The sequence below is a fragment of the Tamandua tetradactyla genome, chromosome 5 (assembly GCF_023851605.1).
Source record: "Tamandua tetradactyla isolate mTamTet1 chromosome 5, mTamTet1.pri, whole genome shotgun sequence".
Classification (NCBI taxonomy): domain Eukaryota; kingdom Metazoa; phylum Chordata; class Mammalia; order Pilosa; family Myrmecophagidae; genus Tamandua; species Tamandua tetradactyla.
This window is the reverse complement of record NC_135331.1, coordinates 76,974,617-76,997,604: the sequence shown is the minus strand read 5'-3', so window position 1 is coordinate 76,997,604 and position 22,988 is coordinate 76,974,617. Positions and strand designations below refer to the sequence as shown.

General features: G+C 34.9%; 1 protein-coding gene and 1 non-coding gene across 8 annotated transcripts in view; both read right to left on the bottom strand.

Moving 5' to 3' along the window:
- The window catches only part of PIK3CA (phosphatidylinositol-4,5-bisphosphate 3-kinase catalytic subunit alpha), a 64,992-nt gene that overhangs the window by 28,213 nt on the left and 13,791 nt on the right, over positions 1-22,988 (bottom strand). For 2 of the 7 annotated variants that reach the window (XM_077161103.1, XM_077161105.1), the window contains exon 2: positions 10,684-10,752. The exons of 2 other annotated variants lie outside the window; for them this stretch is intronic. The gene's annotated coding sequence lies outside the window, so the exon portion shown is untranslated. Of the gene's footprint in view, positions 1-10,683; positions 13,243-22,988 lie in introns of all 7 variants that reach the window. 3 more of the 7 variants (XM_077161102.1, XM_077161104.1, XM_077161101.1) reach the window with 3 other exon arrangements.
- Positions 12,057-12,160, bottom strand: LOC143685423 (U6 spliceosomal RNA). The gene has a single exon (XR_013176649.1). It is a non-coding gene; the product is annotated as a U6 spliceosomal RNA (small nuclear RNA).

Sequence of the window (22,988 nt, the reverse complement as noted above, 5' to 3'; positions counted from 1 at the left end):
CTCACACTCTACAACCAACCCATCGACAATTTCTGTTCATTCTACTTCCTGAATCTGTCCACACTCCTCCACTACCACTCTCAAGACCACTGCAGAGGCCTATATGGTCTCCCTGCCTACCCCTTACACTATCCACCTTACAGCCAGTGTGAGCGGACATTTCTGCTATATAATTCTCATTGCCTATGGTATGCTTAAGGGTTGTAGCATATGAAGGAAGAGAGGAGTAAGGAAGCAGAATTTCCGGCCTCTGCTCACCTCCGGAAATATCGAAATTGAAAGATAATGTTTAATGTATCAGAAAATTGTTTTTACAGTTTAAAATATTTTTTTCAAATTTTTAAAAAGGATCGACTGAAGTTATAGGATTTAAAATGTAATTATCCTATTTCCCATACTTCTAAAAGAAAATTAATTGGCTAGTAAAAAGACCCAAATAGATTCAGTCTGTAGATATAATTATGGAAGTGACTTAAGTTGCCCTGTTTTAAACATCCAAAAAAAAAAAAAACGTGAAGAACCCAAGGGAAAATGCCATGTGACTACCTTTTTTTTTTTTTTTTTAAAGGAAAGACAGAGAGAAGGAAGGAAGGATAGAAGGAAGGAAGAGAGGAAGAAAGGGAAACATCTTTTTTTTTTTTTAAACATTTTCTTGTTTTATTGTATTTTGTTTCTCCGTTTTTCGTTACATGGGCTGGGGCCGGGAATCGAACCGAGGTCCTCCGGCATAGCAGGCAAGCACTTTGCCCGCTGAGCCACCGCGGCCCGCCCTGCCATGTGACTACCTTTATATGATCTACCTGCATAAAAAAGTTCAAATATAAACAAAACCAAGGGCGGGCCACTATGGCTCAGCAGGCAGACTTTTTGCCTGCCATGCAGAGACCCAGGTTCGATTCTTGGTGCCTGCCCATGTTAAAAACCACCACCAAACACACAAGCCGCACCACAATAGCAGCTGTGTTTATGGTTTTCTGTGTTGAATGGTATACTAGGTTTATGTTATGGACCCATGTTACATAGTTTACGTGGGCAACTATTTTACATAAGAAATAATAAGGCCAGAGTTTTATATGGTCCCTAAGAATCAGCAAAAGAAAAGTCAGGTTCTATGGAAGGATAACTGATTCTATTTCTTACTGAAGAATACTTAGGGGCAATCAATTTAACTTTTAAATACTCAAGACAGCCTTCTCACCAAGGTCATGAATCTGCTCATAGCCATAAAACATGCAGGAAAGAAGCAGAACACTGGAAGGCAGGCACTGGTTAACATTCCAGTATACTATGATGAAACTATTGTATATGCACAGAAGAGGGAGGATACTTTCTTATTTGTCAAATGGTTGTATTTGCCTTCTCATGCCAGGCTTTATTCTGTACAAACCATGACCCAAGAGCTCACATAAACAGAAACGCAGTGAGGTGAATGGGGCTAACATATACCATTTGTTATATACAGTGCATTTAGGTGGGCAATAATCCTTCTGGGGTGGCTATTTTACATATAAGAAAACTAAAAGTCAGAGAAGTGAAGTTATCTGCCACCAATAAATGTTAAATGTATATTATGAATTCAGATCTAGAAAGTCTCAAAGCCCATAAATAATCATGCTGCTATTTAGTCTTCAGTTATGGCAATATTCATTGATGGATTCTAAAGTTACAATGGATTCAAATTCTGGCTTCCCTAATTAAGTATTTGGGTAGTTTAGCTCATTTCACTGAACCTCAGTTTTTCTCCTTTGTTAAACCGGGATAATAGTATCTACCTCTTTGGATGTTGTGAGGATTAGGTAAAAAATATAAAAAATATGTAAACCAAGAGATCAGCACACAGTATAAATATTAAGTACTATTAATAAACTGTAAAGTTTACCAATATTTTCCTTTCAAGCTGTTATGAATTATCTAGCACTTGCAATAGAAGGGGTTGGGGTTGGGGAAAAAAGGATTTAGGTTCTTTTACTGAGGAAGGCAAGTAAACAGGGAGCTTCATAAAGCAGTACGAGTTTCATGTGTTGATATACGAAGATAACATTGGTCATGTAAAACTCATGGACAAGACAGTAAAAGTACTGAGGAGCTCTGATGCTGCTGCTTTCACAGCTGCTTCCAACTGCCAGGATTTGTAAATGATAAAAAGCTCTATGCAGCTTAGGTGTGAGGAATCCCTTGCTATATACTAACCACCCCCCACCCCTCTTTTTTTGAGAAGTATCTGCTTGTGCTATACTCTAAGCTAGGTATGCTATGAAAACATATAAATAAGATGTTTTCCCTTCCATTTGTTGAAAGACTCACAATTTATTGGGGAAAGACAGACCCAGGAACAATTTTTAACAATATAACTGCAACAAAAAGAAGATGAAGCATAGAAAATCACAGGAAATACCCAACTGCTTGCAGAGGTAAGGGATGCTCCAGGGAGATTAAGATTAAGAATACTCCAAATAGTAAGAATATGCCGAGGAGGGAGTAGAGAATTAGATGAGAAATGCATTCTAGATTGCTATAGCGTATGTGTGCAAAGTTACAGAGCATGAAAGAATGTATCTATCAGCACTACAAGCTGCTTTTTAATATTTCAGTCCAAAAGGGCTGGTGAGGGGGGGTGGGTGCAACAAGGAAGGAGGGTAAAAGGTAGGGAGGGGCCAAATAATCAAACCACATTAAGGAGTATGCGTTTCATATTGTAAATTGTTAAGTAAAAAGGAGTCACTGAAGTATTCTGAGGAAAAGAATGAGGTGACTATTTTTTTTTTACAATTTAAAAAATTCTTTCTGATTTCTTAAAATCCCTTTTCAAATATAGGATATAATGAAATCAACATTAAACTAAGGTAATAATTACATCTTCTCAATTTCTCAAATTTAGAGAAAATCTTTAAAATTAAGAAATCTGAGTATATGAAATTTTAATAAGGGTCTTTAGACTACAGAAAAAAGTAAAAGGTGATAAAGAAGATGGAATTATCCTAATATAAGTACATATTCTATTTACAAGAAGAACCTATTTGAAAAACAATGAGGGAGAATTAGTCACTTGGAAATTAATATTAAAATGCTTGTCTCTCCAGAAGGACCACAGGAACTGAGAGAGCTGCTTTGGAAACCAACCCAGGAAAGGGCCAGCATACATTGCTATGTACCTTCCCATATTACAGAGAAACCCCGGAAGCATTCAGCCTTTCTCGAGTGCAAGTATGCTCTTGTTGGTGCCTTATTTGAACATTTTCATGGCTTTTGAACTGTAAATTTATAACCTAATGAATCCTCTTTGTAAAAGCCAATCCATTTCTGGTACATTGCTTTCAGGCAGCATTAGCAAACCAAGACACCCAAAACTAATATTTAGAAAGACTAGACTAATATTTATGAATTGTGAAAGAGAGGAATAGCAGTTAAAATAAATATTAGAGCTGTAATAATTAAAACAGCATGGGACTTGGGCAAATAAAAATGATCAATGAAAGAAAAAAAAATGCTTGTCTCTGCAATTTGGACATTTGAGGTCACTAAAAATAAAACCATCCAAGAGTCAAGGAAGCACTCTGTTGGGGGTTTGAGTTCAGAATGCCAGGACTGAAGATTCATATAGTTATCAATCACAACTACTCAGTACATTCTTAGGAAATAAATTGGTTTTGATTATCCCAATTTTCTATATATATCTAAATAATAAATATTTTAATTAGGGCAGTCCTGTTTTCTTAAGAATATATATATATATATCACTATTTACCCTTTTCTTTATGAGTTAGAGTCCTCATTATAAATACCAGTTACTGTGCTATATATCTAAAATCCAATATAGCAAAGCTCTTAAGGATTACTAAGGAGTTTGGGGATATTTCTGGTCCTAAAACCAATGATCCCAGGTTGCAGATTGTGCCTTTTAAAAATGATCCTCACCCTCTTATTTTCTAGCAATCTGTGCTCATTTCCCTGAAGTTGCCAGCCTGCCTGCTTACAGTAACATTCCCTTCTTCTATTATTCATCTCTAGTAAACATCAATGCCAGCATTTTACAGTAGTTTATAAATGAAAAGAAACAGACCAAATGATGATATGAGAAGTCCACTGTATGAGCTCTGAAGCATGGAATATGTAACAGATACCTTGCTATTCAGAAATTTTTGTTTACTTCCTTCTTCTGGCATAAAAATTACTGTTTTCAGGCAAAGAGTACTAAAAGTTTCTTGGTTCTTCGATGAAAGACAAAATAAGTAGCAGAAATGAATGATAAAAACTATAGTCTCAGACTTTCAATTATCACCTGACCTTTCTAATGGAAGGCTTCTTAATTCATTAGGCAAGTCAATATTTTGAACATTTGATGTGCACCGTTTCAGTCCAAGAAGACAATGATATCTTTGTTTTTTAATCCCTAAATTGAAAGCTCTTTTCCACTGATGTTAAAATTTCCAGAACTTCTAGAATACTCAGATTTCATCAATTAAGGCAAGAGTTGGCAAACTATGGCCCACAGGCCAAAAACAGTTCAACACCAACAGTCAATAAAACTGTGTTTACATATATCCTACTGCTTCTTTTGTGGTACTTACAATGGCAAAATTGAATAGATGGTACAGAGACCATATGGGCCTGCAAGACCTAAAATATTTACTATCTGGTCCTGATACCCAATAAGGTATCAGAATGACCTTACATCAACGGAGATTTTTATGAACACACATTGGCTAATGAGTCATCCCCAATCCTGTGCCTGTAACTATAATCCTACACTTTCCCGCTAAGTAATATTTGTCCTTTTGGGGGGAAAAAATCCATATTAATTTAAAGTCAGTGAAATTAAAATCTTGAAATAGGAAAGTATATCAGATATCATCTAATTGGACATTCAGTGATGGGAGCTTACTATTTGATATGGAAATTTTTGTGGAGCACCACGCAGTTATTCCTAAACATTTTTACTTTTAAAATCTTCCTCACTGTAACTTCCATCAGTTCTGCCTTACTTGACATATGCTTAACAGCTCTTAGTATATTTCCTAAGTCTTTTTACTCCCAATTCCTTCAATCAAGCTCATCATCATCATCTTTGCCATTTCTGGATATGCTCATTTGCTAAGATTCACCTCAAAATGTGGCAACCAAAATCAAGTTACAGTACTTTAGATTCAGTATTGCCAAGATAGAATATAGATAACTATTCTTTGACTGGGGATTATGAGTTCATAAACACTGACTTGATTACTTAAAAATATACATAAAGTACATCTTATAATGTATTTAGTTCAAGTTTTAATTTCAGTTTTTAAAAAACATCAATATTACATCTGCATCAGAAAGTCATTAAAAATAAGAAAGCTATTTTGAAGCTCACATTTGCAAATTTAGGGGATCTAGCCATACTAACTGGATTGGCAGTCTAATCACCTCAAATGCCATAATCTGCTAAACTAAGCAGCTTTTCCAGGTATCTATGTTCCACCGATATAGAAGCTGCATAAATGTTTGCTGAATGACCAAAAGATTACAAATACTTGTTTCTGATATTTAACTGACACATTTACAAATGTGTATATTTAGATACATATTGATGAAATCTTTTCCACGCTCATTCTCAGGTCAAGATTTATTTGGTCATTAATATTTATTCACTTATTAACTAGAAAATAATAAATGAGCTTTCTTGTTTTGTTTTACTTTTTATTGTTTTTTTGTTTCTTTGTTTTTTAATGCAATTTTATTGAGATGTATTCACACAGCATAGAAACCATCCAAAGTATACAATCACTGATTCTCAGTATTATCACATGGTTGTGCATATAGCCTCATGATCAAAGTTACAACATTCTCATTACTCCAGAAAAAAGAGAAAAATAAACAAGAAAATCCTAATCCTCCCATACTCTTTATCCCCCATATAACTGACCCTTAGTGTTGGTGTGGTACATTTGTTACTGTTGATGAAAAAGTATTAAAATATTACAGTTAACTACAGTCCATAGTTTGCAATTTGTACATTTTCCCATATTATTATTAACTATTTATAATAATGTTGTACAACTTTATTATAATAGTGCTGTACCCCTTTATTATTTATTTATAATAGTGTCATACATCTGCTCTAGCTCATGAAAGAACTTTTCTATATTTGTACAGTTAATCATGGACCTTGTTCACCACAAGATTCACTGTGCTATACATTCCCATGTTTTAACCTCCAACGTTTCATCTGGTGACATTTATGACTCTAAACTTCCCTTTTTCCACCAACTCACACATATTCAGCACTGTAAATTATTCTCACAATAATGTTACCATCACCTCTGTCCATTTCCAAACATTTAAGTTCACTCCAGTTAAACATTCTGCACATATTATGCAACCACTTCCCATTCTTTAGCCTCATTCTATATCCTGGTAACGTATGTTCTATATTTTATGTGTATGAGTTTACATATTACACAATATTCACAACTGCCTCCCAAAAAGGAAACAATCCAAGTGCCTATCAACAGATGAATTGATAAACAAAATGTGATATATACATATGATTGAATATTATTCAGCAATAAGAAGGAATGAGGTCCTGAAGCATGTGACAGCATGGATGAACCTTGAGGACATTATGCTAAGCAAAATAAGTCAGACACAAAAGGACAAATATTTTATAATTTCATTGATATAAATGAATTGTTTTGCTTTTTTAATTACCAAATGAGTCTTTAGTCTAATTTAGAAGAGATCAAAAACTTCCCTCTACACTTGCTTTGGAAACAAATTATTAAAATCTGAGTTAATAACCCCATTGTCTGATTATTCTTTTTGAAAGTTATTTTAAATACTTTCTGTGCTGGTTTGAAATGATGTATGTGCCCTAGAAAAGCCATGCTTTAATCCTAATCCCATTCTTTAAAGGCAGCCGTTTCTTCTAATCCCTATTCAGTATTGTATGTTTAAAACTGTAATTAGATCATCTCCCTGGAGATGTGATTTAATTAAAAGTGATTGTTAAACTGGATTACATGATGACATTCCACTCATTTGGGTGGGTCTTGATATGTTCCTGGAGTCCTATACAAGAGGAAACATTTTGGAGAAAGAAAGAGACTCAGAGAGAGCAGAGCAGAACAACATAGCCATGAGAAGCAGAGTCCACCAGCCAGCGACCTTTGGAGATGAAGAAGGAAAATGCCTCCCGGGAGCTTCATGAAACAGGAAGCCAGGAGACGCTAGCAGATGACGCTGTGTTCACCATGTGCCCTTCTAGATGACAGAGGAACCCTGACCATGTTCACCACGTGCCTTTCGAGATGAGAGAGAAACTGTGTGTTCCCCATGTGCCCTTCCACTTGAGAGAGAAACCGTGAACTTCACTGGCCTTCTTCAACCAAGGTATCTTTCCCCGTACAGATGCCTTTGATTGGACATTTCTACAGACTTGTTTTAGTTTGGACATTTTCTCGGCCTTAGAACTATAAACTAGCAACTTATTAAATTCCCCTTCTTAAAAGCCATTCTGTTTCTGGTTGCATTCAGAAAGCCATTGCATTCCGGCAGCTAGCAACTAGAACACTTCCAGAGTTAATTACACCCTTTCTTAATGTTACTACAGCCTTTTACATATATTTCTGTGACTGCACCTTTAAAAACTCTTATTAAAATGATCTACATCTGTGTTTGATTTCCTGTTAGATTGTGAACTTTTCTAGGATAAGATACACTTTTTTCTTTTTGTGACTGTAATCCCAGAGCATAGCATAACTAGGAACTCTAGTTATTGAAATGATTCCAGGGAAATGAAACAGGGGCCTAAACAAAGAGAGGCAGCAATAAGAATAGCAAAGAGATTGATGACAATATCTTGGGTAAAGGAAAATCAAAGACACTCAGAACAACTGGATTTGAGGGAAGAGAAACACAATCTTAAACTAATTTCACAGCAGTGGAGCTGCATAGGAAGCAAGTGTTTTTCAATACAATTTTCTGAGCCCCAGTTAGGGCCTCTAAAATTCTCTTCCTCTATGAGTCATTGAGCTGTTGTTGGAGTGAGTCCAAAGAGACAGCTGTAATATACACTAGCACTGGAAGGATGGATACTATCCATTTCTTTCAAAGTGCTATCCTTCATTGACCTTTACAAGCTGACCATGAGAACACAGACTTAACGCACGCTTTTAGTGAGACGGAAAGATCTTTTCAAGTTGTTTTTGAACTGTTTTCACCCTATGGGTCATAGTTTGCCAATTCTTGCCTTAATGATGAAATCTGAGTATTCTAGAAGTTCTGGAAATCAAGTTCTCATGACTAGTATGTAGAAAATTCAAATTCCTTCTGCAAGGGCTGCAATTTATTTTTACTATTAAATTCACAGTGCTATGAAAATACATATTTCAGGGATTTAATGCATTACATATACATAAGGTTCCCTAGTATGAGGCCCATGGATGGCATCACGGAGGGTCTATGCAATGGATTTAAAAAACAGTAATGACAATTATTCCAAAGAAGGTCTAGGTCAGTAATGTCCATAGAAATGTAGATTCTTGGTTATTAATAAACGTGTATGAGGACTTTATTAAGGCGGTTTAAGGATCCAGTGTAGGTATCAGAATCAAATGTGGTAAACATAAGAGCCATTAGTGGAGTGAATTATAGGGTAGATTAATCAATGCTCGATCTTAGATTTTTAGATAAATCATGAATTTTAAAATCTGCATTTTATATAGATACATAAAGAAACCATATCAAATCTCAAAATGTGCAGTTATAATTTTCTCTATTTGAATTTTAGAAATTCAAATTTTAGTGTGAAAGGACAAATGAACATTTCTTAAGATTTAAGCTCTAAAGGAGACTGACCATTAATAGACAGAAGTGAAGATCAGAAGGAAAAGATGAAGAAAGATGAATGTAGTTAAGTAGTCTGGAAAATACAAGCGATATTTAATAATATGTACAATTTAATAGGATACAAATGATTCCTCAGTAATAGTTTCCAGTAAATTAAATTTATTTTCTCATCTTCAAGAGGGCGTAAAGGCAGATTATTATAGCTTCACATACAATAAGCAGCAGTCAGTCAGAAGTAAACTATAAATGGGGTGATCTGAAAAACCCCATTAGCTGTTTTAGATCAAGATAACAATATCTGGTAAATTATGAAGCTGAAGTAAAGAAGTAAATGAATGTCTAACACTTCAAATGAAAAATATATATATTAATATGCTTGTTTTATTTTTCTAGTAGTAGAATAGCTTTGCTCTAACACTCTGATTCCTCTTTATTAACCAGCTCACCTTCAGCCAATGGCATGCTTTGGTAAGACAGGTGGAAAGGAGTAGGAGTGCCTCCTTCTCGACAATGAGAATCTACCCAGTGGCTTTATCTTTAACATCTTTAACACACCTGCAGCAAAGGACTAACCAAAGGACCTGAAAAAGTTTTGGGAACCTCTAGATTTTTCCAGTGATGGGATATTTAGTAGCAAAGGATAGAGCTGAAATGGTCCAATCAGAGTGGTTTAGATCACTGCTCCTTCATTCTCAATTCCACTGACCCTAGGGAGACTTCTGCAATTCTTAAGACTACCTTAGGAATGTTAGACTCATTTTAAGACAGTTTCCACATTTGCAAAAGGTGAATAAATATAGTTTCTACATCATAATGATGTCATAAGAATTAAGTGAGGTGATATATGTAAAGTCCTTAGCACATGCTTGGAGTACAAGTTCAATAAAGGTGTCCTCTCTCTTATCTACTAGATCAATGTAATCTAGTAGATTACAAACTTACTACTGATGATAACTAAACAGCGGGACTTATAGTCCTTTGTAATGAAAGGGTCAAAACTTTATTGTCTCAGGTTTGTTGTAAGGAGATGGTAGATACTACCTTGCTAGATCTCCTTCATTCCTTAAGATACTATTTGATTTACTGGAGCAATACTTTAAAAAGATACTGGACTCTGCTAAGTAGAAATTTGTATAGTAATTTCCTAAAAGGGAAATTCAGTAGGATGTGTGTGGGTGTAAGGGGTAATTTTTAAATTGAAAAAAGATTTTCTTTATATAAAAATACCTGCAAAGCAGTATCTTTTATATAAAGAGTGAAACCTAAGGTATTTTAAGTTTGGGGAGCTGTATCCATGTTTAACGGTCAACAGTATACCTCAATAAGAGAGTAAAAACAGACGTTTAATTATATACCTGATTGCCTCAATGAAAATTTAACCAATTTTAGATCAATAAAGAGACCAACCCAGCAAGGAATTATAGCCTACTGTAAAGAACATGCGAACCGTGGAGGGGCTCTTGAAATGTTACTCCAATTTCATGCTAAGCAAAAAGTCTAGCTCCCAGGGAACACAATGAGAAAAGGTCCTAAAAATTTAACATTTAACAAGTAAAAGTTTATTACCAAACTTACTACTGATGATAACTAAACAGCGGGACTTATAGTCCTTTGTAATTCTTCTTTACAAATGAGACTTATATAGCAAATACTTCAAGAAGATCCCTCTATTATTTGGAATTTTGAATATGATGCCAACCATGCATTGTTCCTTTCTTGACCGATGGATCCAGTTGAGAAAAAGTATAAAAGAGTTCTACTTTTCAGCTAAAACTAGAATTAAAAACCAACACACTCCTCTCTTTCTTTCAAATGCCTCTGGGCTTCACAAAAAAAAAAAAATCCATTCTTTCTTACCATAATGAAGCTAAAACCATGCTGGACTTGGCTGACTCGTAAAATAGTTGTTTCCTGGCTGCTAGTGATCTAAGGAGAAAGAAGAAACAAAAGAGTATATCATCCAGAGCCCAGCTAGATGAATTTTCATTAAAGTTTAAGAACATATAGATTAATCATATTAAGAATCTAGAAAAAGGTAACACTAATGGCATGTCTTCCAGTTCACCTGACCTGACATTTCTAAAGACCTACAATAAACAAGATGAAGGCAAGATGTTTCCATAAGCCATTAGAAATGAGAATTTTTCTCCCTAAAGTTTATCAAATAGCTTTTCCTCTTTCATTTTTATATTTCTTTCTGTTACACTTAATGCCATCATAATCCTTTTGGTGGCTTTGAATACTTCCATAGTATTTTTTCCAAGTCTTCCTGCTACTATGGGTAGGGTGGATGACCTCTTGGAAAACACTGCTTCACAAAGTTTCCCTTAGTCCTTTCTTTTCTTCATCAAGAATAAGCAGCTTATCTTATTACCTTAACTGATGGGATAAGGATAAGCTAGTCACTGTCAATACTATTTCTTCTGGTGGTACCCCTCAGTATTACAACTTTTCCTCACCCCACTGATTAACCTGTTGATAGCCTTTCTCAACAATGAAGAAAAAGTGAGATCTATGTTCCAAACTTTATATTAAGAGAAATCTTGGGTCAGCTAGAGGTTTCTTAGTAGAATTAACTGGTCTATCTTCCTTGCACATAACAATAGTTTTGTCCTTAAGAGGAAAAAACTCAAAATACCAAAATAGAAGATTTATTTTACAGTCCAGTCAGTCCAGTCCATTAAAGATGGAACTAGAAAATCTGACTGGGGATACTAGAAGACACAGATAGCATTATTCATCTAATTGCATCCACATATGCTTCACAGAAGACCTCTTTGCTTTTAGTGAATTATTTTCACTTTTGACCAACTCAACACTTTAAACTTGACAGATTTATCTGTACAATCTGTCAGAAGGCCAAACCTATGTGGGGGAAAAGAATGAGGGGCCAATCATAAAGCTCCCTCACAATCTGTTGTCTCCAATAGATTTCCCTATTTCCTCAGGCCAAGTACCATAAAACTACAGCTACAGTGTCTGTACCTTTGATTACCTACTCCCAGGCAAAATAAATTAGCAAAGTACATATTCATAAATCATGTCCTAAGTGGCTGCTGCAATGACAATATCTTCAAACTCAAATGACAAGATCTGGACTGTGGTGCAGTGATCAAGGGAGCGATTGCGCCAATACAGACAGACTAAGGAGGTGTAAATGGATTCCACCAATTTACTTTGCAGGAAGAAAACAACCTGCTGGTAAATGAATTAAATAAAAAGATTAGCTTAAAAATATGGAGCACTTTTTGAATGTGTGTGACAACCTTGCACAAGGGTCATGTTAAAGTCTTCTGCTACTATTCCAATTTTAATGGTATGTGCTGCAGAAACGTGCTATCCAATGAACTTTTACCAAAAATACAAGAAAGATCTTGCTTTTATAATTTCATGCACCCCAAGGTATAATTCTTATGGCTGCGTCACCTAATTAAGTATCAGTAGCATGAAAAATATTTTAGTTCACAAATGCATTTAATATACAACAAGCATTAGATTAGGCACTGGGGAAAAATCTGGCTCAAGGTGTACTGAGTATCCTTGCTTATCATATCAATAGTTAGGTCTCCGACATTTCTGTCTAGTTCTTTTATTTACCCTTGCTAATACCCTTTTGCTGTATCATCACAATCTCAGGCAATGTCCTTGAACTGATTTCCTTTCTTAGACACTATTATTATAATCTCTTAAAGCAGTCTTTCCTCTCATACCATATCTATCGATACACTATTGGCATTCTTACAAACAGATGCAAAATACAGAATGTATAGCACATTAAAATTTTATTTCACATAAGATGATCACTTAATGCCTGTCCTTAATCTGCTCACTGCATATGCCAAATTTACTGGCCAAAACAAATTTTCCCCAGTTTTACTTAATCAGACACACCCACCAAGAGCTATATGCAAAAATGTTCTCTTTTCTTCAAACATACTATCTAAGTAATATAGACACTGTAATACTTGTTCAGTGACTACTACCCAAGTCTATCCAAAGGTAACAATGTGTTTCAAGATGCTATGACATTGGGTGAAAGCGATGAAATAAAGAAGAAATATGATTTTTAAAAGTATTCTGCTCTTTCAATGATAAAGACCAAACAAAAACACAAATTCTGATACAATTACCTGCTAACCTCCCTATTTCCTCACAATAAAAGAATACTCTGGTATTACATTAGTTATGGTGAGAGCTCTATTGCAAGCAATTACTGATCAATTTAGAGATTTATCACCCTTCAGCATTTGCTCTCTGGTAACAGGGTCATCTCACTACAGTAACACTTGAAGTCATGCAGGATAGCTGACTGTCTGGCAAGCAAAGGAACACAGATGTCCCAGAAGTGCAATCAGAGAGGGGGCAGCTTAACACCAGCACAAACGTCATACGGTCAAGATGTGAAGAGAAGCAGGCCTGTGAATGACAGCAACAACAATATGGGCTCATTTAAGCATGGATATACTTTTTAAAAAATCATTATTTTTAACCAATATAATGTGGGTAGTGTACTTCAGAATCTGTTCAGTGATGGGAGAGAAATATTAGTAGACGGTCTTTACTTTGCCCTTTCAAACACTTACTGGTTTCCTTATTCTTGGTTAGTACAATGCATGAAATAAGTATCTTGAAAATGTTAGTTATTATCCCTTAAAATGAAGAGCAATGGAAATGACAAACTGAAATAGCATAACTGTGTGTAAACAGTAACATAACAGATCAATTAATAGAACATTTCCATTTTCATTCCTTTATGTGTAATACATCTTGGTGGACCACCCAAGGCATACCATTAAGCAATAAATCTTCAAATAATAATTAAATAAGCTAAAGTGCTTCTTCATAAAATTTATCAACTGACAAAAAACTTTAAATTGGTTTTCAAGTGCTTCATAAAATTTATCAACTGACAAAAAACTGTAAACTGGTTTTCTAAATAAGTCATTAAATCTATTATCCCAATAACTGTTTCATGAATTATGACTCATTAGCTAACTTTTGCTGAAATTTAAAGAAAGAAACAGAAAAAGATGAAGAAAAATTGCAAAAGGAAACTTCAAGAACTAAAATTCTAAGCCTTCAATAGGGAGTGGCTAAAGTATCTCAGGAAAAGGAATGACTGTAAAGATTAATGTGAAGAGACAAGGGAAGACCCTAAGTTGGAGAGACATACTGTGGAAAACATTAGTAGAATAAGGTAATTTTGTATGTGTTCAACAGGGATGGATAAGTGATAGAGGATCCTAATGTACTGAAATTGCAGAGTGAGAGCACATATTACAGTACACAAAGAACACATTCAATCTCTATTTCTTAAATTACAAGATTAAGGTTAAGCTAAAACGGCAACAAAAATTTTCAGTTTCATCTAGCCAATACTACAATCTCTATTATTGATAATTGCTGTATGGTATATGTGATACAACTGGACATTCTCAAAACACTTTTCAGGGACATAAGAAAAAAAAAAGAGAAAAAAGTTTCTTACATGTAACTATCTCCATTGTCAATAATAGAAGTTAGAAATTTACCTTTTAACATGAATCCCTCAAAATGATGAAATAAATTTTTTAAAAGATGAAGCACGAGTCCCATTTCTACTGGACAACTCACAAAATTATGAGTTTATTACATATTTTTTAAAAAATCAATTTTGAGGGCGGGCCAGGGTGGCTCAGCAGGCAAGAATGCTTGCCTGCCATGCCAGAGGACCCGCATTCGATTCCGGTGCCTACCCATGTTAAAAAAAAAATCAATTTTCAGTTCTCCAGACTCAGCTAACTAAAACTTGCGCTTGGCTCCTTTGTTACAATTGGATACACAATAAAAGTGTTCTTACCTATCACTTGTCTACTCACAGTATCATTAGGAATAAGTTCCAGGTCACAGTGCTGTATTTACCAGTGCATTTTAGATTTCACAAAAGTGAAATTCTGAGAAAAACATGGATCATGACTCCCAAGGCAAACAAACAAACAAGAAGGTTTCTTTGGTCAGAATATGAATCTTATTACTGAAACCAATAATTTAGCCTAGAAATTCCTTTTCTCAATAAAAGGAACAGAATGTTTCTCTATATACTCCCAAACTAGCAGGACTGTCTATCTGTCTGCTTTTACTACTCTCATATCTGATGTGTAGTGACAGAACAACCTTTAGTCTAGCCATTTCCATGATTGCTCTCTTGTTCTTCTGTCCTGTCAGAATGTCATTTTCCCAGGACAAAATACAAACACACACATAAACCTTTCTTCCTACTGAGTATCTATTATAAATCATTAGAACATACACAGATAACATTCTAAAGTGGTTATTTATTTCCATGATGTTAAATGTTTAAAAAAAGTTCTCCAATTCACCTTAAAATATCTTCACATATTAAATGGTAAAAGTTACAAGATAAGGAACTATTAATATTATAAATAATTTAATTAAGCTCTCCCTCTCCAATTTCCCCAAGTAAAAAAATCTTCCTATGATGATATTTTTATGGCCTCCTTTAATTGCTTTTGTTGGTAGCTTATACCCATTTATTATTCAATATGAGTATTCTTCATTCACTTCATCACCATTCTCTAGATCTTCAAGGTCAGAACCTTTAGAGCTTTCAATTCCTCCCTTGCATGTCATTTTTCACCCATCAAATCTCCTTCAAATTTATCACCTTTTTGGGGTCATATTCTCTATCATTATACCAGATTAAACCCTAAAGAGTTCTCAAATGGAGTTCTCAAATGGATGCTAACTCAACAAGCATCCATTAATCAATTGCTGTCTATAAGACACAAATAGGTAAAGTGAAAGGGTGGGTGATGGAAGAGTGGGGGAATCATCATATGTGTATGTAAATAAAGGTGAAAAGGATACAGTTGCAACTTATATTACCTAACAAGCTACAAGGCTGAATGTAGTGATTCTAGGAGAATGTGTATGTATCTGTGTGTGTGTGTTTAAGGTAGCAGCACTTAACGGACAAATGAGATTCCTATCAGGTAGAGAATGAGAGGAGCACAACAGGTTAAGTGAGCAGTATGAACAAAGACAAAAAGCTGAAAGCATACAATACTCAGTTTTTCCCATCTCCAATTAATTATTCATAGTGTCATTAGAAATGGCTACCTAAAACACATATCTAATCACACCAGTACTCAATTTACACAGCATCTTAAAATCTAGAACTAACATTTACAGCTCCAGGCTAAATACGACCACTAAAAGAGCTTACAACCTAGGCCCTGATTTTCTTATATGTATTTTCTAAAAGAGATCATACAATATTTGTTTGTTTCTGACTTTTTTGCACCACATAATAACCCTACAGCAAACACTTTGATGTACTGTTTCATTTTCACCCAGTTCAAAATATTTTTAATTTTCCCTTGTGATTTCTTCTTTCACCCATGGTTATTAGAAATGTGCAGCTAAATTTCCACATATTTGAGAATTTTCCAGTTTTCTATCTATTATTCATTTTTAATTTAATTCCCTTGTGATAGAAACCCACTGCATAATTTTAATCCTTTCATATTTATTAATGCATTTTATGGTTGTAGGCCAACAGATGATTCATCCTAATGAATGTTTCAAATGCAGTTTAGAAGAATGCCTATTATAGTGTTGTTGGGTGAAGAGTTCTGTAGATATCAATTAGGTCAAATTGGTTGAAAGCCTTATTCAAATCTTTAGTATCTCCAACTCTAAAGTTCCATTTGTCTATTTCTCCTTTCAGTTCTGTCAGTTTTTACTTTGTGTATTTTGTGCTTCTGTTAAGTGCAAATACATTTATAATTTTATATCTGCCTGATGTATTCGTCCCTATCATTATGAAATGTCCCTCTTTGTCTATAGTAATACTTCCTTGATTTTACGATCTATTTTGGTGGATATTAATATAGCTATTCCAGCACTCTTATGCTTGTTTTCTGTGGAGGGGAATCACACAAATTCCTCATAGTGTTAATGGAAATTATACATATTTTGATTATGAGAATTAAAAAAAAAATTTTAAGGGGAATATAATTATGGACTCAGGATATTTAAAGCAAGAAGATATTACATGCAATTTTATACTGATAAAATTTAAAATATGGGGTGGGCAACGATGGCTTAGGGACAGGGTTCTTGCCTGCCATGCTGGAGACCCAGGTTCGTTTCCCAGGGCCAGCCCATGCTAAAAAAAAAAAAAAAATTAAAAAAATTAAATATAAATTTATATTCCTATATCCCTCCCATTTTCTACTCTAGAGTTAATTAATATGATATTAACATTAGTATACTTTGGGGAGAGGGATATGAGTGGGAGGTCAGAAGAGACACAAATGGATATGGAAATTAAAATGTGAAAATAATAATTTATAAAAACAGTATATTATTTGCTCCACAGTAAATAGATCCAGGGAAGAGAACCGAGTTCAAAAATAAACCGAGTAGGAAAATTAAACACTGAGCTGTCCTATGACCCAGCAATAGCACTACTTGGTATATACCCAGAAGAGCTGAAATCAACAGCACAAAACAGACCTTGTCACACCAATGTTCATAGCAGCATTATTCACAATTGCCAAAAGATGGAAACAAACCAGATGCCCATCAACAGATGAGTGGATCAACAAAACGTGGTATATACATATGATGGAATATGTAGCAGTAAAACAAATTATGTCCTGAAGCACATGAAAACATAGATGAGCCTTGAGGACGTAATGCTGAGCGAAATTAGCCAGACACAAAAGGACAGATACTGTATGATTCCACCTTTATGACCAGCATAAAGGTATAATCAGAGACTTATAATATAGAATACAGAGGACTTAGAGATACATAGAAGCTATAGATGGGTGAACTGTTAGCTGATGAGGTTGAACTCCAATGTAAGGAGTGAAGGTGATTCTGTAGTGGGTCTAGAAGTAATATTACCATATTGAAGATGAACAAGATTGAAAGGGGTTGTATAACCTATGGGTCCCACTGACTCACACTAGAAATATGAATGAGTTCTTTTAAGAATTACTTCAAGGATATGATTTTTGTTTAAAGAGTATTTAAATCCAGGGTACAAGGGGAAAACTGCTATTCCATGCTACTTGCTATGTTCAAAAGGAAACCATCAGCACTACCACAGCGACAGCAGAGGTAAATAATGGGGGGAGGCACAAGAGTTAAGAGGAGGTTTAGTTCTCCTATTTGGTAAGGGTGTGTCTATTGGTTTTCTGTCTCTTTGGAGACAGAAATTTTGGAACAATGACATTATCCAAAATTGAGAGTGGTGATGGACTGTGGACTTTGGGACCTCTACATGATACCTGATCATGTAGATGCAGGTAATGCAGGTGGCTGAAGGATGCATTGACGGAGAAGTAGAATGGCTAATGATGGTGTATACTTATGAATGCAGGCTGTACTGCTATAAAAAGGAACATTGTCATGAGGCATGCAACGATGTGAATAAACATGTGGAATATCTGGTGAGCCAAAACAAGCCAGAAAGAAAAAAAACAAGAATGGTATGGTCATCTTTAGAAAATGCTTTTAAGAAAACAGGGGCCTAGATTGTAAGCTTTTAGAGCAGACAAATTAAGTCCAGAGTGGTGATTATTATTTCTGGGTTTTGAGAGGCTGTTTATATAACCTGTTAGGGTAACAGGAGTGATATATAACCTGATATTTAGAGTTAAGAACGAAGCCGAACAGGTGGGCTTAAAGTAATTCAGAACATAGGGGTAAGGAAGACAGTGTCTATATTTTAGAACCACACATACTCTTTGAAACCAATGGAAGAAAGGTTTATTTGATCTGGAACTGAAATTTTCTGTAGTGCATAATCTAATTCAACCTCTCTGTATAGCTCATTTGAACAACTGAAACACAGAGAGCACAGAATGAGAAAGAGGTCCTTTAAACATGCTAGATTATTGTAATGCCTGGAAACATCCTAGAGTATATTAACCAGATAATCAAAAAGTATTGGCAAAGTCCCCGGAGGGAGGGGAGAAGACTATGGAACTATTAAACCTTCCATCGGGGAATCCCATGATACTGTGTCAAACTTTAGGGACACCCAAATCAATAGTCCATGCCCTCACATCATGAGACTTACTCTTGTGAAGCTTTTGTAAGTAGCACAGAAGCTTAGATGCCTATAGGTATGCTTAAGAGTTACTTCTGGAGGACCTCTGTTGTTGCTTAGATGTGGCCACAGTCTCTCTAAGCCCAACTCTGCAAGTGAAATCATTGCCTTCCCCCCTACATGGGACATGACATCCAGGGGTGAAAGTCTCCCTGGCGACACGGGAGATGACTCACTGGGAACCAGCATCATGGGATTGAGAAAGTCTTCTTGACTGAAAGGGGGAAGAGAGAAATACGAAAAGAGATTTCAGAGTTAAGCGGTTATCCTGTAGATTATTCTTATGCATTATATAGATATCTCTTTTTAGTTTATGCCGTATTGGAGTAGCTGGAGGGATATACCTGAAGCTGTTGAGCTGTGTTCCAGTAGGCTTGATTCTTAAAGACAACTGTATAACAACACAGCTTTTACAACATGACTGGTGTGATTGTGAAAACCTTGTGTCTGATGCTCCTTTTATCCAGGGTATGGACAGATAAGTAAAAAAATATAGATAAAAATAAATAACTAATAAGGGGGATAAGGGGTAAAATAAATTGGGTAGACTGAAATACTAGTGGGCCATGAGAGGCAGGAGCAAGGGGTATGGTATGTATGAACTTTTTATTTCTTTTTCTGGAGTGATGCAAATGTTCTAAAAATGATCATGTTAATGAATACACAACTATGCAATTATATTGTGAGCCACTGATTGTACACCATGTATGGAATGTATGTGTGTGAAGATTCGTTGATAAAAAGCAAAAAAAAAACTCTACAGGATGCTCATACACAAAAGGGGGGTGATTTAGTCACATCATAGTTCAAGTGGGTTAAATTAGGAGTGGATCAGACTTCAGTATGACCAGTAATAGTGCAATGTGAGTGCACGGTCTCCAGAGGGCTCCAATGAATTTGCATTTGCATCAGGGACACGATAAAAAAAAAAGTGCTATAAGAAAACATGAAATAATCCTTTCTAACATATAATACGTATGAGGAAGTCTTTTCTAAGTATAAGTGAAACAAAGATACCATAAAAAGAAAAGACTGATAAATCCAACCACCTATGAAACAGAAGTTCCTACATGGAGGGGAATAATACAAGCAAGGACAAAAGTTAAACTTGGAAAAATATTTCCTATGCATATGACTGACATAGGGAGAAATTTCCTACTGTATAAATAAGGAACAACTCAATAGAAACATGGGTTATAATTGATATGAACTGAGAGCTCATAGAAAAAGAAATGCAAATGACCAATAAACATATGAAAATTGCCCATGTTTACTTGTAAAAAATGCAATAAATAACATTTCACCTATAATATTCGCCAACACTTTAAAAACCTGCTAGAATATAGAGCAAAATGACGCACAAATTGAAAATAAGGGGAAAAGATACAAACTGAATCCAAGGAGTCCAACAACACAACACATCATTCCAGAAAAATATCAGAGAAAAATGTAAGAAAGGAAATTAAACAAATTAAAACATTTCTGAGCTGGAGAGACTTACATACAGATTAAAAAGGACCACTAAGCAAAATAACAGTGAAAAAGTTTATACTAGGCAATAAAAGATAAAGAGATCAAAGTTTTCAACAAGAGGAAAAAACAGATAATCTGCAAAGGAATAACTATTTGATTGTCAACCCTCTTTTCATTAATAACACCAAATGGTGAAAAAGTATTCATTAATTAAAGTCTGCTGGAAAATATTTCTACCAGGAATTCTATACCCAGCCAAACTATCAAATGTAAAGAAAAAAATAAGATATTTCCAGACGTTTAAATTCTCAAAGTTTTACTTCCCATGAACCAATCTGAGACGGCTGAGTGATGATTCCAGCCTACAAGAACGAGGAAGACATCATATTCTAGAAATGGTGGAACTGATCCAGCATTGAAAATAAAATTAAAATAATAAATAAATAAAGTAAGTAATTAAGCAAAAACCATTGTGGGATAAAGTTTTATATCAACCATAGAAAGCTTTCAACCCAAATTAGAAGATGAGGTCTATACGAACCAAATCAAAAGTGTTCAGAAAAAGAATAAAACAGATCCTGAGCCACAGGTTAAAGAATTAAGTTGTCAGGCAGCATTAATGATACTGTGAAGAATTTATATGTTAATAAATTATTACTTAACAAAGTAAAAACTAATTATATATACAACATGTTATAGAAGGATAGAAAAGGCAAAAGAATGAATAGGGTACTTACTATTATCAAACACAGTGATGAATCAGGAATATTATTTTAAGTTGATGTGAAAGATCTGATGTGACAGAAAATGGAGATTTTAATACATTAAAAGCAAAAAGATAACCAAAAGAAAAACTAAGAAAGGGAGGATGGAACAGGGATAGTGAGATGCTGATTAAACATGGTAACAGAAAATTTCAAAAATAGAATTAGAATATACTCGAATCTACTTAAATAATCTTCAAGTCCAGTGGCTATTAATAGAGACAGGTCTTCAATTTCTCAAATGCTCCTATTACTTAATAAATTTCAGCTTACAGTCTTGGGTGGGGGGAGGGAATTAAAGATATTTGCTTTGTTATAAAAATCTTTCAAGATACTGACTGCAGTACTCAATTTGGAAACCTTTAAAAGATGGTTTTTCAAGTGTTTCATGTATTTCAAAGTGTGGTGTCCTAATTCTCATTTTCTTGGTTTCAGTTCCAGAAATATTGGCAGATAAAGTAAAAAGCTGACAGCTGGATATAAGGATATTACAAGATGACTGTAATTATCTAAAATGTTTCTTTTAAAAGAACAGTTGCTACTAAATATTTCATTGCTAACATTTGGTCTAAACGGTAACTACATGTATTCTAATGCATCTGAACTTTGCAGCTGGTCTCTGATTTCCATCAACACCTAAGACTGAAGTCGAAGCCAGGCTAAACACATCTAGACTTTGGAAATTGAGCTTGTAAAAAAATATATATGACATGCTGTACTTTCTGCATTATATTTCTGTGAGCCAATTTCTCAAATAAAAAATTCAATAAATTAAGTATTGAAAAAGTATGATGTAAACTTATTTGAACACTTACACATACACAGCTTTGTGTCTTAACTGTTACAGAGTAAAATGTTTCCTACATAAAATAAGTGCCAGCGCAATTTAATTATTTGTGGACACCCATTAGACACTGTAATATAGGTTCTGCCAGGGACACAAATAAGTATCACAAAGCAGAGTATAGCAGATTGGATTTAAAACTGAGAGGCAAATAGCTTAATATACAGCAAACAGTTCTTTCCCTGGAGGAATAGGGAGCATTTTATAAAATGTGAATACGATGAAAAAGTTTATTAAAACACCTTTTCCCTCAAACATGCTAAAAGAAACCCGCTTAAGGTGGGAGTAGGGGACAGGAGACTATAATTGCATGGTTGCAGTTTACTTTTCCTGTAAAGATTAAAGCCAAATAAGGAGCCAGGTACTCTAAGTGAGAGCCCCAAGTCTATACTTAAACGAACTGGGTAATTTTAGGTAAATACTTTACTGCTTAAAACTCCATTTTCCACACTGAAACATGGATCTAATCCCTCCTTCCATACCTTCTTCATTAGACTGTTAATCATCTGACAAATGTTTATTAAGCATTTATTATTTGCAAGGCTTATGCTTTTAAGTATAAGATAAATAAGGTGAAATCCCTGACCTCAAGAGGCTCCTGGTCTAGTGAGAAAGACAGGTATATAAATAAATTAAATAGGCATATTTGATATGTGTGTGCTGTAATAAAATAAATGCTATGGAAATACAGAGGAAGAAAGACTATGTCTAACGGAGTAAGTCCAGGAATATTTTACACATATTACGAGCTGAAGCCAACAGTAGGAGCAGCTATAGAAAAAGGGGCTCAAAGTGGCACAAACAGCATAAGCACAAGTACAGGAGTTCTGAAAGTAAGTGTGAGACAATTTAGAATGGCTAGATTGTAAGGGGTTCCACTATATGTAGAAGTACAGAAATGAGTTCAGCAAAATGTTCCGGTGCCAAATTGTGAACAAACATATAGCAAATTAAT